At 39.8% G+C, this 16606-nt stretch overlaps 1 protein-coding gene and 1 long non-coding RNA gene across 2 annotated transcripts in view; one reads left to right on the forward strand and one right to left on the reverse strand.

The window, feature by feature from the left end:
- ZNF518B (zinc finger protein 518B) overlaps positions 1-16606 on the forward strand; it is a 65017-nt gene that overhangs the window by 40118 nt on the left and 8293 nt on the right. The gene's annotated exons all lie outside the window — the stretch shown is intronic.
- LOC112063761 (uncharacterized) overlaps positions 8308-16606 on the reverse strand; it is a 96174-nt gene continuing 87875 nt past the window's right edge. Inside the window, exon 3 of the long non-coding RNA XR_003680612.2 lies at positions 8308-9329. This is a non-coding gene — a long non-coding RNA (uncharacterized lncRNA). The remainder of the gene's footprint in view (positions 9330-16606) is intronic.

Below are 16606 nucleotides of genomic sequence, written 5' to 3' on the forward strand. Positions count from 1 at the left end.
AGCAGATCTAATGTGAATTTGCCTACTGACTCTGTGGATGAAAACGGTGCCTGCCATAGCAGCAAACAAGAATGCTGCAGCCATCAGCCACTACCATCGGCCTGATGGTGAGCCAGAGGGAACTTAGGATGGAAACAAATGGGCTCCCTCACCCTCCCCACCCCCGCCCCTGCCTCTGAGAGTACACCCTGAAGGGACTCAGGATGGGAAAGCACAGGATACTGGCCCCAGATAGCTAAAGCACGTAGCAAGGGAATGATTGCAATGAGCCCACTGCAAAAAGCGCTAACCTGGTTAACTTGAGATATCTGGCTTTCTTTAGTATCTGGCTTTGATGCTCCGACTACCTGTTTTTTATAGCAAAAACATCTATATATCCCTTACCTGGCTCCTCCCTTACCTCTTCAGAGCAGTCCCTCAGAGACATCTGAGAGGCTGCCTCCTTGGCTTAAGTACTTAGAAAGTCCACTGAATAATATATAATTCTCAATTTTTAGGTTCTGCCTTTTTTTTTCAGTCGACAACTCTTTCCATCAAACCTCTGAAGTAGGTACCAATAGTATACCCACTTTACAGAGGAGGAAACTGAACAGAGGGAGGATAAATATCTTGTACAAGTGCATGTACCTAGCAAGAGGTTGTTCTAGCCCTCAAATTCAGATAGCCTATCTCTGGAGCCCATGCATGCTCTTCACCTCTGCACTGTGTATTTGAATATTACAGACTGGGAGTGAAAGACCTTGATTTGAGCTCCAAGACCCACTGTGCATTTATTGTACGACTTCGAGTAGGTAACTTTTTTTTTTTTTTTTTTGTGGTATGCGGGCCTCCCTCTGCTGCGGTCTCTCCCGTTGCGGAGCACAGGCCCCGGACGCGCAGGCTCAGCGGCCATGGCTCACGGGCCCAGCCGCTCCGCGGCATGTGGGATCCTCCCAGACAAGGGCGCGAACCCGGTTCCCCTGCATCGGCAGGCGGACGCGCAACCACTGCGCCACCAGAGAAGCCCCTCGAGTAGGTAACTTTTGAACAAATTGAAAATACAAGTAAGTTACCATCATTCTCTTTTGAGGACTCGACTGTTCACGTATCCAGGTGCAGACAGACCTGTCTTTCCTGTGTGAAGATGAGGCTACCAGAACATCATCACAATGGATTATTTTTTCCTAATTTTCACTATCCCTGGAAAAAAATGCATAATGCATTCAAGTCACATATCAGTGTGTTTTGAGGACAACTACATCCAAACCACTTTCTGTACATCTCTTGGGGAAAATGGTCTCCTTTTTCATGTTTAACATCATTTGTTGCCTCAGATTCTTTTGTTGGCAAAGGAAGGCACCTTTGGAAGTGGAGCACTCATCCCTTTCAGCAAAATTTACTAGGTTGTAAAACATAACTTTATTAACATAGTGAAGTTGATAGTTCCCATATAGACCTAAGTGAAGTAAATTTGGTTTAGGTTCTGGAAAGCTCTGGATAAATATTTAACAGGTTTTGGAATAATGGCTTTGTTTACGGGACTTTTATGCATTCATCCGACTTGTATTCTTTTAAAGTCATTGCCATAAACCTATGTCTTAGAGAAAAGTTTGCTCACCACCTGGCTCTGAATAAACTACATCATTAGTCTCTTGATGTAGGTAAATAGGTGACTATGGATTAGTCAAAGAGCACCGGCGTGCATTTCCTCACCCCAGCCTTTCACAGTAGAGGGACACTATGAGGGTTCACGATGAGGAATGCTGATGCTTGATTGGGTTAGATTTCATTACTTTGTCCCTGGGATGTCTCCGAAGTCTATTGTTGATGCTATTCTTGTTTTTAAACTGGTTCCCTGGCTCTAGTCTTCCTCCTTCTCCTCTGCATTATGGCAGTCATCTCTCACAAGTTCCCCTTCCTTTCACCCATTACTGGCTCCCATTGGGCCAAGTCCTGGCTCCTGAGCGTAACCCACCAGACCCCTGTGTCAGGGCCTTGCATCCTTGCAAAGTCTCGTCTTTCTTTTTGCAATTTTTTAAACTTATTTTGATATAATTTCAAAATTGCAAAAAGTTGCAAAAATAAGGACTCCAAAGAGCTTTTACCCAGAGTCACCTATTGTTTACATTTCCCCCATTTGTTTATTTTCTCTGTATGTGTAAGTATGTGTATTTAGATACACATATATGTAAGCACATGTGGATACACACATATGTAAACATATATGTGGATACACACATACTCTGAAATAGTTTAGAAAAAGATGTGTAAGTTGAAGCCATCAAAATCCTTTACCCCTAAGTATGCCCATGTGTATTTCCTAAGAACAGAAACATTTTCTTACATAACCACAGTACAGTGATCAAACTCAGGAAATTTAATATGGATTTATCTAATTTGTAGCCCATACTTAAATTTTCATCAGTTGCCTTAATGTCTATCAGGATCCAATACAGGATCACATGTTATATGTGCTCTTCTTGTCTTATTCTTTCATAGTTTTGAAGAGTGAGGGTCATTTTTGCAGGCGTAGACAATCTGTCAAAGTCAAAAAACACAACTTAGGTCTAAGGTTTATTCATGATTCAAGTTATGTACAGCAGGAATACGGTAAGAGTGATGTGGTGTCTTTTCTCAGTGCCTCTCGTCAGAAGGCACACGACATTGCTTTGTCCCAATATTGGTAATGTTAGTTCTGATCAATTGGTTAGGAGGTGCCTGTTAGATTTCTCAACATTAAAATTACCATTTTCCCCTTTGTAATTAATAGGTAATTTGAGGGGAGACACTTTGGGACTATGTAAATATCGCATCAAACCTTCATCCATTAGTTCTAGTCTCCAATGCTGATTTTTGAATTCCGTTTCTTCTCCCACTCGCTGGTGCAAAGATACCTTATCAGGGCTTCCAGAGTTCTGGCTGTTTCCTCCTTCCTAGGTTATCATAATGCCATTAATACGGTGGATCGGCATGCTTTAATCTTTATTATTTCCTTCCTTATGCTCGCTCTGGGCTTAGTTTGTTGTTCTTTTTCTAGCTCCTTGAGATGTACAGTTGGGCTGTTTGAGATATTTCATTTTCCTTAATGTAGACATTTATCGCCAAAACTTCTCTCTTAGAGCTGCTTTTGCTCTATCCCAAAAGTTTTGGTGTATTGTGTTTCCATTTTCATGTGTCTCAAAGAGTTTATTCTTTGACCCATTGGTTTTTTGGAAGTGTGTCATTTAATTTCCACATATTTGACATTTTCAATTTTCCTTCTGTTATTGATTTCTAATTTCCTATCATTGTGGTCAGAAAAGATACTTGATATGGTTTCAACTTTATTAAATTTGATAAAACTAGTCTGTGACCCAACATATGATCTATCCTGGGGAATGTTCCATGTGCACTTAAGAAGAACATGTATTCTGCTGCTGTTGAATGGAATGTACTGTAAACAGAATGTTAGGTGAATTTGGTCTGGAGTATTATTCAAGTCTGCTCTTTCCTTATTGACTTTCTGTCTGGATGATCTATCCATTGTTGAAAGTGGACTCTTGAAACCCCCTACTATTATTGTATTACTGTCTAAATATCTGTTAATATTTGCTTAATACATTTAGGTGCTCCACTATCGGTGCATAAATATTCACAATCATTTCATCCCGTTTATCATTATATAATGACCTTCTTTATCTCTTATCTGATATAACAACAGCTACCCCTGCTCTCTTTTGGTTACCATTTGTATGAAAATATCTTTTTCTATCCCCTCATTTTCAGCCAGTGTGTGTCCTTAAAGTGAGTCTCTTGTAGACAGCATTGAATCTTGTTTTTTTGTTCATTCAGCCACTCTGTCTTTTGATTTACATTTCCAGTAACTATTGATAAATTAGGACTCACTACTGCTATTTTGTTAATTTCTAGTTCCTTTGTTTTGTAGCTCCTTTGTTCCTTTCTTCCTCTATTTGTCTTCCTTTGTGATTTGTTGATTACCGCCCCCCTGCCCCCCTGCCCTGCCCCCCCATGCTTTCATTCCTTTCTGTTTATCTTCTGCGTATTCACTAGAGATTTTCATTTGATCTTTATAGAAATTCCATGAGGTGGGAACTATTAGCATTCCCATTTTATATATGAGAAAATGAGCACAGAGGCTATGTATATTCAAGGTTATGTGGCTAAAGAATGACAAGACTAGGATATAAATCCATGGAATCTTGCCCCAGATTTCAAGTGCCATATGAACTACTGGAAACTAAACAACCTCCTGCGGAGGGGGAGCCAATACTATGATTACTGGAGTCCTCTCCATGTTAAACTCTATGCAAATATGGAGGAAATATATCAACACACAGTGACTTGATGTCTTTGGCTTCTTTGTACCAAAACTGTGCTCATGGAATGAAGTCCTTAGGATTTCTAGATTTAGTAAGTAGAAATACAGATGCCCAGTTAATTTTTTAGTATAAATATGTTCTATACACTGTCTGGAACATGCTATGAAAAGTAGCACTTTATCTGAAATTCAAATTTAATTGGATATCCTGTAATTTATCTGGGAACCCTACCTTAGTTACATCTAGTAGGTACATCACTAAAAGTTACTCCATGCTTCTTCCTACTGAACACGGCCATATACCTGATAAGGGGCTAATATCCAAAATATATAAGAAACTCATATGGCTCACCAACAAAAAAATTAAATCCAATTAAAAATGGCAGAGGAACTGAATAGACTTTTTTCAAAGAAAATATACAGATGGATGATAAATGGAATGTTGCCTGCCATATAGGTAAACAAAGGATGTCTCAATCATCAGCAATTGTAGCCATAGTGGATGGTGAGCTGGTGAGCCCTAAGGGAACTCAGGAAGGAAACAAAGAATACCTGCCCTCTAGCAGCCATCAGACTGCAGCCACTCCCCATGGTGAGCCTTGAGGAAACTCAGGACATAAAAACGCAGGGTACTGGTCCCAGAGAGCTGAGGTGCATATCAAAGGAATGATTTCACTGAGCCCAGACCCTTGCATCTTCCCATACACCGAAAAGCGCTAAATTCCTGAACTTGGGATAGCTGGTTTTCTTTAATAAACAATCATCTTTTGACATTCAGACTACCTGCCCTTTGTGACAAAACTTCTATATAACCCGGCTCCCCACCCCTTCCTCCTCGGAGCAGTTCTCTCAGGCTTACTTGAGATGCTGCCTCCCGGGCTTGAAGTCCTAAAACTTCCTGCCGAGTAAAACATAACTCTCAACTTTTAGGTTGTGAATAATTTCTTAGTCGACAGCCAAGATATGGAAACAACCCAAGTGTCCATCGACACATGAATGGATAAAAAAATGTAGTGCGTGAGGGTATGTGTGTATATAGTAGTGTATAAGGGTATATATATATATATATATATATACACACACACACGCAAAGATACATGTAATACAATACTATTCAGCCATAAAAAAGGATATCTTGCTATTTACAACAACATGGATAAAGCTAGAGATTATTTTAAGTGAAATAAGATGGAACACTGTATGAAAATACTGTATACTTAAGATTTGCTAAGAAAGTAAATCTTAAGTGTTCTCACCACACAGAAAAAAAGGTAACTATGTGAGGTGATGGATGTGTCCATTAGCTTGATTGTGGTGATCATCTCACAATGTATATATACTAAATCATGTTGTACACCTTAAAAATATTACAGGGCTTCCCTGGCGGCGCAGTGGTTGAGAATCCGCCTGCCGATGCAGGGTACACGGGTTCCTGCCCCGGTCCGGGAAGATCCCACATGCCGCGGAGCGGCTGGGCCCGTGAGCCATGGCCGCTGAGCCTGCGTGTCCGGAGGCTGTGCTCCGCAACGGGAGAGGCCACAACAGTGAGAGGCCCGCGTACCACACACACACACACAAAAATTACATTACACAACCTAAGTAGATGTCATTTTTATTTGTTAATCATACCCCAATAAACCTGGGAAAAAATTTAAAAGATTAAATGATTTAATACATGTAACACACATAGATCAATGCCTGGTGCATAGTAAATTCTCAGTAGGTGGTAGCTATTACTATTGTTCTCTGTGTTTATACTCTGCCATGTCTGGAGGAATCCTGTCACTTTTTTCACTTCCTTGCCTCAAATCTCTTTAGAAGAATGGGGTGGACATGGAATTGATTCCAAAGGTGCTGGTGAATTTAATTAACTTCCTTTATTTCTCCCTAGTCTAAAGGGCAAAATCATAATAACAGCTAATATTCATTATATACTTACTGTGACAGATGTTGCAGTACGAACGGTACATGGGTTTTTGGGAGGATTGGAGGTTGGTACCATTATTATCCCAGTTTTACACAGGAAGGGACCCAACCTCAACACCCAGCTGGGAAGTGGCCAAGCTCAAGAGTGCCCCAGCCCATCCACTGAGGCTGAGCTCCTAACTACCATCCTGCCTTCCAGGACTCCATTGGTTTCCCCGAACCCCTCATCAGGTCACACCTCCCTTTCACCAAAAGGCCTATTCAAATGCTACTTGACCTCTAAAGTTTAGTTCTACCCTTTCAAGTTAGTCTTAGTGGCCTTCAAAAGGCTATTTTGACCCTCTTTGATAATCTGAGTCTCCTCCTTTGGAAAATGAGGTTAAGGAGACAAGAATAAAAAGACAATGGTTTTGTTATTTTAAAGGACCTTCCTTTTGGGAATTTAATCCCCGCTATTTCCTACAATTACACACAAGGTGGCAGTGTTCAATTAGTCAAAAGAAAAATCCTAGGCGCTGGATACGGCAGTATAGAAAAAGGCCTTTAACCAATTCTAAATTGCTCTCAGACCCCTCAGAAATTCTTGGAGGTACTTTGTCAACAATTGTGGGACTTCCCTGGTGGTCCAGTGGTTAAGACCCCGCGCTCCCAATGCAGGGGCCCTGGGTTTGATCCCTGGTCAGGGAACTAGATCCCACACGCAGCAACTAAGAGCCCAGCCCTCATGCTGCAACGAAGATCCAAATAAATACCAAATTACTGATCCTCTCAAATAGTCCCCACTCCACTGGGTAGTTAAGTGAGAAGTTTGGATTAAAAAAAAAAAATCTAGCATACTCACCTTCTCTTACTTTCAATTGTCTCTTTAACTAAACCAGTTTCTGCTTTGATAACCCAGGTGAAATTTTAAAGTTTGTCCTCTTCCTGCAACTCTTCAAAAGGGAATTAGAAGGTGTGGACAAAAGAATGTCACCACCATATCAGTAAACAAAGGACATTGCAGCCATCAAGCCCTCAGCCACTGCACCCGCCCAGGCTGTGCACCCTGAGGGGATTCAGGATGAAGAAGGACAGGATGCTGGCCCTAGATAGTTAAGGTGCGTATCAAAGGCATGATTTCATTGAGCCCAGACTCTTGCATCTTCCCAAACATAGAAAAGTGCCAAATTCATTAGCTTGATATCTCTTTTTCTTTGACAGTAATCTTTTGATGTTCCGACTACCTGTTTTTTATAGCAAAAACTTCTATATATCCTAGCTCCTCCTTTTCCTCATTGGAGCAGTCCCTCAGAGGCTGCCTTCAGGGCTTAAGTCCTCAGCAAGTCCACCAAATAAAATGTAATTCTCAACTTTTAGATTGTACCTTTTTTTTTTTTTTTTTCAGTCGACAAAGGGTAGAATATAACTTCCACAAAGTCCTGGTAATGTAGGTAGGAGATACACGTTCCCTGTTCGAGGACAGGCATTGTGGCCCAACTTAGATCACAAAATGGCTTAGGCCAAAAATGGCTTCTCTTGTGTCAAAAAGCTATAACTGATTCTTTTCCTCTGGGGGCCCCCCTACCCCATCTGCTCACAAACTGAAGGAATATCAAAGATAGTAAATGTAGGGAGAAAACAAAAACAAAAACAAAAACAAAAACTATGTGTTCTGTGTGGTCAAAGTATCTCGAAATACCTGTTCTGAAGGCAGTCTGATGACAGTAGGTGGACATAAATAGAACAAACCCAGCAAAACCAGGGAGAAGTCGAGTCCTGTGATTCATCCACCACCATCCTTTTTTTCTATACTAATCATATGTATTACATAAACATGCATTATTAACCTCATAAGAAAGTGAAATAGCTTAAAATACATAGAACTGTTTAAACCAAAAATTGAGAGGAAAAATAGCCTTAAGTATTTATCTAAATGTAGGGTGAGGCCAATCAAGGTGGCTGTTCTCTTGCTCTCTGTACATGCCCTGCCCGACCAGTGCCTGTTTCACCTACATCCTAAGCACATGACTGACCCTCCTACATACTTGCCCCAGGCCCCAGCCAGTGACTGTTCTTATCAAAGGGGTGTCTGGAGGCTTTTCAATGGGTTTGGTTCAAAGTAAAAAACCTTGACCCCTTGACCCCAGCTCATTATTCTGCATTGAGCTATTTCCACAGACTTCAGTGACTAATCTCAGAAGAAAACCAAACTAAACCAACCAAAACAAAATCAATACATGCCAACAGCTATTCACAAACTCACAGATCAACTTCAGATTCATTCTCAAGGAGGCCACGATCATGATTGCAGCAGTTTCCAAATTACTGATCCTCTCAAATAGTCCCCACTCCACTGGGTAGTTAAGTGAGAAGTTTGGATTAAAAAAAAAAATCTAGCATACTCACCTTCTCTTACTTTCAATTGTCTCTTTAACTAAACCAGTTTCTGCTTTGATAACCCAGGTGAAATTTTAAAGTTTGTCCTCTTCCTGCAACTCTTCAAAAGGGAATTAGAAGGTGTGGACAAAAGAATGTCACCACCATATCAGTAAACAAAGGACATTGCAGCCATCAAGCCCTCAGCCACTGCACCCGCCCAGGCTGTGCACCCTGAGGGGATTCAGGATGAAGAAGGGCAGGATGCTGGCCCTAGATAGTTAAGGTGCGTATCAAAGGCATGATTTCATTGAGCCCAGACTCTTGCATCTTCCCAAACATAGAAAAGTGCCAAATTCATTAGCTTGATATCTCTTTTTCTTTGACAGTAATCTTTTGATGTTCCGACTACCTGTTTTTTATAGCAAAAACTTCTATATATCCTAGCTCCTCCTTTTCCTCATTGGAGCAGTCCCTCAGAGGCTGCCTTCAGGGCTTAAGTCCTCAGCAAGTCCACCAAATAAAATGTAATTCTCAACTTTTAGATTGTACCTTTTTTTTTTTTTTTTTCAGTCGACAAAGGGTAGAATATAACTTCCACAAAGTCCTGGTAATGTAGGTAGGAGATACACGTTCTCCGTACTCTTCATGGTATCCTCTGGATTCTCTCTTAACATCAGAGTGATAGATCTGGGCTGCTCTCTGGACTGGTGACCTCAGAGGAATGACTGGTCATATTGATCAGGGTTCCCTAGAGAAAGAACCAATAGAATATATATGGATATATATAGGAGATTTATTATAGGAATTGGCTCATGATTATGGAGGCCAAGAAGTTCCACAGTCTGCCACCAGCAAGCTGCAGAAAGGAGAAAGCCAGTGGTGTAATTCAGTCCAAGTCTGAAGGCCTGAGAACAGGGGAGCTGATGGTATAAGTCCCAGTTTGAGTCCAGAGGCCTGAGAACCAGGTGTATTGGTGTCCAAGGGCAGGAACAGATGGATGCCAATTCAAGCAAAAAGCAAAACTGCCCTTCCTTTACCTTTTTGTTCTATTCAGGCCCTCAGTGGATTGGATGATATCCACCTGCGTTGGTGAGGGTGACTTTTTAAAACTCAGTTTACTAATTCAAATGTTAATCTCATCCAGAAACACCCTCACAGACATACCAAGAAACAACATTTCACCAAATATGTGGGCATTGCTTTGCCCAGTTGACACAAATATTAACCATCACACTGGTCCTGTCTGGAATTCTGGTGGACTTGACGCTAGAATGTGTGGTTCCAGGAATTCTCCTTTTGTTGAAGGCCCCTCTTACTAGGAACAACCACTTTATATCAAGCCTCGATCAGTCTGCTTTCCCTGCCAGCTCTTCGGTGCCCCATCATAGAAGGTGCTCTTTCCATGACTACGGGCCGCTAAGGGCATCAATTTGCTGCCTCTGTCCAACCACTATTCACGATTATACTGGAACTGGCTCCATGAGGTGCTTCCTCTAGGATTTATAGCCTTCATAGAACTCACAGAAGTGAGTCACTTCCAACAGTTTGCCTTGCAGGTCCCTGATCAACCCAGGCCAGTCATTCCCCACTGCTCACGAGTCCATGTATAGCCTTACTTCAGGCCACTTCTCTCTACATCAAGTCACTGACCAGCTGCACAGGCTAATCTGTCCACTTTCAAAGGTCACCTCTGAGTGAGGCTGTGGTGCCCAGCAGTTTATTTTCCACTTGCACCAACATTCCATGCTGATTTAACCAAGCCTGAGCTTTTCTTCCTGCATTAGCAAGTCTGGGAGAACTCCCTCAAATCAGGTCAAAGTTGTAAGCTGAGAGAGCTTATTCATGCCCTCTGGCCCTGCTTGATCCCAATCCCATGTATCACTTTATTTGTTGTTGGTTTCTACTAGGCCTGCCCAACCTTATGACTTAGTGTCTGACAGTGCCCATGGTGGGCATTTCTGACCACGTGATTGGGATTCACAAGACTCTTGCTCTTCATGGGATTTTGGTTAAATTTCTAGCTCCGATAACCTGATAAGGTGGTATATCAATGATATTACTCAGCAACATTGTTTATGGTAAACATGACTTTGGTGAAGCAAATCTGGACCTTGAGGAACTATCAATTCTTGACGGGGATACCATATTTTGGGTTTCCCTGCATGCAGGGACTCTTATAACCAGCACATGGGAATCTGGAAACTATACCAGTGGTTTCATTGCAAAAGATCTGGGATCCTGTGTAGAATGAAGCTTTTGAGCCTGAGCAGTTCCTGTTCTTGCTCAATGTGGATCTGAGTGTGCGAACCTGAGTTATTCCAGGTGGCTACATGGACTGCTCTGTGGAATATTAGAAGGAACTGCACTGGAAAAGGAATGCCTGATGCTGCTACCCTGGCAAGGTGTGGTTTCTGTCCCGTGTCCTTCTGAGTCAACCAAAGTGTGTGAGTCTGCACATTTAGTAGAGCTCATCAAGGCCCTCTGGTGGACGTGGCAGGTTACATAGTCACCTTGTATCCCACGGGGCCATGTATCACGCTCAGTTGCTATCAGGGCATGAGCCCAGAGCCTCTCATTCTTTTCCATAACAGGAAAACACTGAGGATGGGGGCCAGGTACTATGAGTTTGCACCATGTGTGAATTCTAAGGAAACTCCCCACAGCAACAGCTGGAACAAAATACAGGTGAGGTAGAGGGGATCTGAAGTGGCTAAAAAGTTTCTAGTTCGCAGAATTATAGAAGTTGGACATCAGGGATTGTGTTAAATAGCAGATTAGATAAGGCTGAGAGAAACAGTGAGCTAGAAAATGAAGCTGAAGAGATTACAGTGTAAAGACACAGAGAAGTGGAAATATGACAGAGCCATCAGGAGACTTGGATGATTAAGTAAGAAAGTTTTAAAATGTCTCTTTGGAGTTACAGAAAGTTATAACTTAAAACACAGGGCAAAGGAAATACTACTTGATACTGAAGGGTTAATGACCAAGAGTTTTCACAGCTCATGAAAAACACCAATCCATAGATTTGTGAAGCTTAACCAATCCCAAACAGATAAAGGAAATAGAAATTTATCACCTAGACACATCCTAATGAAACTGAAGACAAAGGAATAATCTTAAAAAAACAGCCAAAGAGTAAACCATTATTATTTACTGAAGAAATATAAATTGCTATTTTTAAGCAGCAATATTGAAAGCTAGAAAACAATGAGTTATACCTTTAAAGTGACAAGGGAAAATAACTGTCAATTTAAAATATATGCTTACTAAAATCATCTGAAAAGACATGTTCAGATAAAAATTTACCACAAACCTAACCTCACAAACACAAATTCTGGAGAATTCCTTCAAATTCTCAGAAAGAAAGTGACAGAAGAATGGTTTACAATACAAACAAGGAAAATGGCAATTGTACTGGTAAATTTAAACAAACATTGACTATGTAAAATAGTAATAATGTTTAATCTGTGGTGTTTAAAAAAGTGAGATAACTAAAATAGGACATAGTGTCACATAAATCAGGAGGGGGTGATTGGAGTTAAAAATACTCTCCATACCCTCTATGCTCCAGAGGAAGATAAAGATAATGGCTGATTTTAAGCATGTTCAGTTAAAGCATTTCTAGGCTAACCCCCCCAAAATTGAAATAGAATATCATGCTTCTGGTAGAAAGAAAACAATAGACTGAAGGGAAAAAAATTCAAAAAGGTGGCAAGAGGAGGGAAAACTAAAAAGAATTGAGACAAGTATGGAGCACAAAATAAGTATAAATGTATCATTAATCACAACAAATATGAATGGAGTAAAATCTCCAGTTAAGCTGGAGATTACTAGACTTGGGGGGTGGGAACCCAGTCCATGGTACTTTCCAGGCCTACGTTGTCTGGCAGTGACCAGGGCAAAGAGGGGCATGAGGCACAAGGGAAGAGCCAGGCACTTGGTTACCAGAATAGTCAGATCCCGGGGTCCTCTGTGTGGTACGAGTGACAGGCCTGGCAATTCAGGCCTCAAGGAAAGGACACTGCTATGGCTTCTGGAGAGTTCCTAGTCAAAGACTAGGGGAAAGGGAAGAAATAGCCCTGGTATTCCAGGAACTGCAGCAGCCCAGGTGGAAGTGATGTGTCAGTAGCTCTGACTAGCTATCAGAAAGTACGGTTTTATTCACCCACATGGCACTGGGGATGGTTCTTCTCCAACATGGGCACTTGCTCTGCCCTAATCAGTCCAAGACTTTTAGGAAGGAATTACATCTGCCTCCAGATGCAAAAGGCTTTACTACATTAGTACCGAAGGCCAGGAGGGGGTCACATTTGCAATTCTGTCAAATTAAAAAAAAAAAAAAAAAAAAAAAAAAAGAAAGAGGAAGGTGTTTGGGGAACAGAGGTACTCTGGGTACCTGAGGGGCTATTATAACCATTTCTATTTCCAGCTACTAAACAGGCCTTCCAGAGGCTTAGGGGTCCGTCCACCTGTGGGAAAACCATGCTGATTACAAACTTAAAATGTTTTTTATTATTGTTTCAAAACACAGGAAAGTCGAAGATATTAATATAATGTACTACTGTGTTCATATTTAAATTATTTTGCTATCTTTATTTAAATATTTAAGATATAAAATAATTTCTATTTGTAAGATGTTCCCTTCCCTCACCTGTCTGCCCCACTGGAACCACCATTAAACAGTATCTCAAGTTTATTTTAAGTATAAAATTTACATGATTTGTGTTCCACTAGGTAATAACATTATTTCAAATATCTTCTTTTTCCCCTCTTAGTGCAAGTTAATTGTATTGCTTTGAAACTCCCTAACTCTCTTTCTTGAGTTTCTGCAAGAGAAAAGGGAGAGACTTAACTTAAACCCCTTAACACCTGGCTCAGCTACTGGATAAAGAACACAGATATGCAAATGACCATCAGTCCCAGGATTCATGATCCTGAAAGGCTGTATGGAACTCTTCTACCCATGATTTAGCAGGCTTTAAGATTTTTAGGTGAAGGGACTCAAAATAATTACATTTTAATTCAACTTCACATAATAACATGGAATCCAATTAAAGCATTTGATCATTTAAATTGCTCTGTGAATTTGGGTTTAAAACATAGTTAAATGTGTTCTCCTTGATTCTATCACAGTGTGAAGTGAAAATGGAAACAGTTTTAGTTTATTTCATGCAAGTCTTTTTTTTAAAACAAAAAAATGTTACATTAATTCTTAACACTTGCCTCATAAGTCAGATAACTATTATTACTTACATTAACCTTTAAGATTATATATATAAACAGGTGTTTAAATTGAGTGTGATTAAAACTATTATCTTCATGAAATAAAAACCTCTTGGAAACTCATACTATACTGCAAATTATATAGCTCTAAGAATTATTCCGTTTACCTTAAAACTTAACTAGGATACTGTCTTATACTTCTGACAAATTCTTAACATCAGAGATTATATTGTTCTTTAGATTACATTTATTTTCTAAAATTCCTAGTTGACTTTGGTAACTCAGACTACTACAATACTGGAATTATCAGTTACATTTGTTTTCTGAAGATTTCTAAAGAAATAATTCAGAGTAAGAGGAAATAACGTTCATAGCCATCACCCTATTTCCATGTGTGTTTTGATACATTCTTTTTATTATTATTTTTTTTGATGCATTCTTATCCACATATAAATGTATCCTTTCTTCATAGCACTCAAGAGGATTAAAATCAGTGTGCTACAAACACTGACTTAAGACTATGTGTGTGTGTGTATATGTATTTACATCTATATCAAGGTACACTTAATAAAGTTAAGAAAACAATAATTATGTTCAATGGAGAAGAGAGGATGGGTAAATCAGAGAAAAGAAATTAAGTTGGATAAATATACTTTCCCCGGACTTTCAATTGTTTAAACAGTGGATGCCTTGGGCATTGTGTTTTTCTCTCACATACTCCTGATTTTTTTTCTTCTGGGGCCCAATATAATGAACAAGGAAATCAAAGAGGTACCAAAAGGAACAAAGGCACTTGGATTCAGCAGGCAGTGCTAGGCTCCCACACACTGAAGGAGGAAAGGAATTTAGTTCAACTGGTAACACACTCAAATGAACCATTCCTGAAAGGAGTACAGGAGCGGTTGAGAACAAGCCTTTAGGCATGTGTATCACCATTGCTGGGAAAGTGTGGTGGAAATAGATGCTCCCCAAGGCTGGAATGGTCAGAGGCAGAATTAATACACACAGCTGTGTAACAAAAATATCAAAGGACCCGGTAGAGTTAGTTGGAGGGGGAGGTATAGGCCACAGAATCTTAGGAATAAAAATGGTGGTAGGATACTACTTGCCTGATCTGCTGAAGAAGCATGTAGCAAACACCCAAAATAAGATTATACGAACCCAAGGAAAATATACTCTGGGATGCTAGTGTGGGGAAAAAAGTTTTAAATAACATTATTCTAACAAAGACTGGGATGGAGCTGGCTGTGGTTGCTCATGGCCAATTGTGTGTATCTCTCTCTAACTCAACATTCAGTGCTATCACACTGGGAGCTTTCAATCAACCAGGGTAGCAGCATTTACACCATGCAAACCGGCAAACACTACAAATTAGAACTCTTTTTCCCTAGAGAGCTGCATCAAACTTAAAAGCTTTTGCACAGCAAAGGAAACCATCAACAAAATGAAAAGACAAACTATGGAATGGGAGAAAATATTTGCAAATAATGCGACCAATATTTGCAAATAATGTGACCAACGTTTGTATATTTTGGATATATTAATATCCAAAATACACAAACGTCTCATACAACTCAATATCAAAAAAACAACCAAATCAAAAAAATGGACAGAAGACCTAAATAGATATTTCTCCAAAGAAGACATACAGATGTCTAACAGGCATATGAAAAGATGATTAAATTGCTAATTATTAGAGAAATGCAAATCAAAACTACAATGAGGTACCACCTTACACCCGTCAGAATGGCTAAGTCTGCAAATAACAAACGTTGGAGAGGATGTGGAGAAAAGGGAACCCTTGTACAGTGTTGGTAGGAATGTAAATTGGTGCAGCCACTGTGGAAAACAGTATGGAGGTTCCTCAAAAAATGAAAAATAGAGCTACCATATGATCGAGAAATTCCATTCCTGGGTATCCATCCAGAAAAAACAAAAACACTAATTTGAAAAGATACATGAACCCAATGTTCATAGCATCATTGTTTACAATAGCCAACACACAGAAGCAACCCAAGTGCCCATCAACAGATAATTGGCTTAAGATGTGGTATATATATATATGTACATATATGTATACATGTGTGTATATATATATATATACACACACAACAGAATATTACTAAGCCATAAAAAAGAGTGAAATGTGCCATTTGAAGCATTATGGATGGACCTAGAGAATATTATACTTAGTGAAGTCAGACGGAGACAAAATGAAAAGACAAACTATGGAATGGGAGAAAATATTTGCAAATAATGCGACCAATATTTGCAAATAATGTGACCAACGTTTGTATATTTTGGATATATTAATATCCAAAATACACAAACGTCTCATACAACTCAATATCAAAAAAACAACCAAATCAAAAAAATGGACAGAAGACCTAAATAGATATTTCTCCAAAGAAGACATACAGATGTCTAACAGGCATATGAAAAGATGATTAAATTGCTAATTATTAGAGAAATGCAAATCAAAACTACAATGAGGTACCACCTTACACCCGTCAGAATGGCTAAGTCTGCAAATAACAAACGTTGGAGAGGATGTGGAGAAAAGGGAACCCTTGTACAGTGTTGGTAGGAATGTAAATTGGTGCAGCCACTGTGGAAAACAGTATGGAGGTTCCTCAAAAAATGAAAAATAGAGCTACCATATGATCGAGAAATTCCATTCCTGGGTATCCATCCAGAAAAAACAAAAACACTAATTTGAAAAGATACATGAACCCAATGTTCATAGCATCATTGTTTACAATAGCCAACACACAGAAGCAACCCAAGTGCCCATCAACAGAT

Source organism: Physeter macrocephalus, chromosome 7, assembly GCF_002837175.3.
Source record: "Physeter macrocephalus isolate SW-GA chromosome 7, ASM283717v5, whole genome shotgun sequence".
In the NCBI taxonomy this organism is placed as follows: domain Eukaryota; kingdom Metazoa; phylum Chordata; class Mammalia; order Artiodactyla; family Physeteridae; genus Physeter; species Physeter macrocephalus.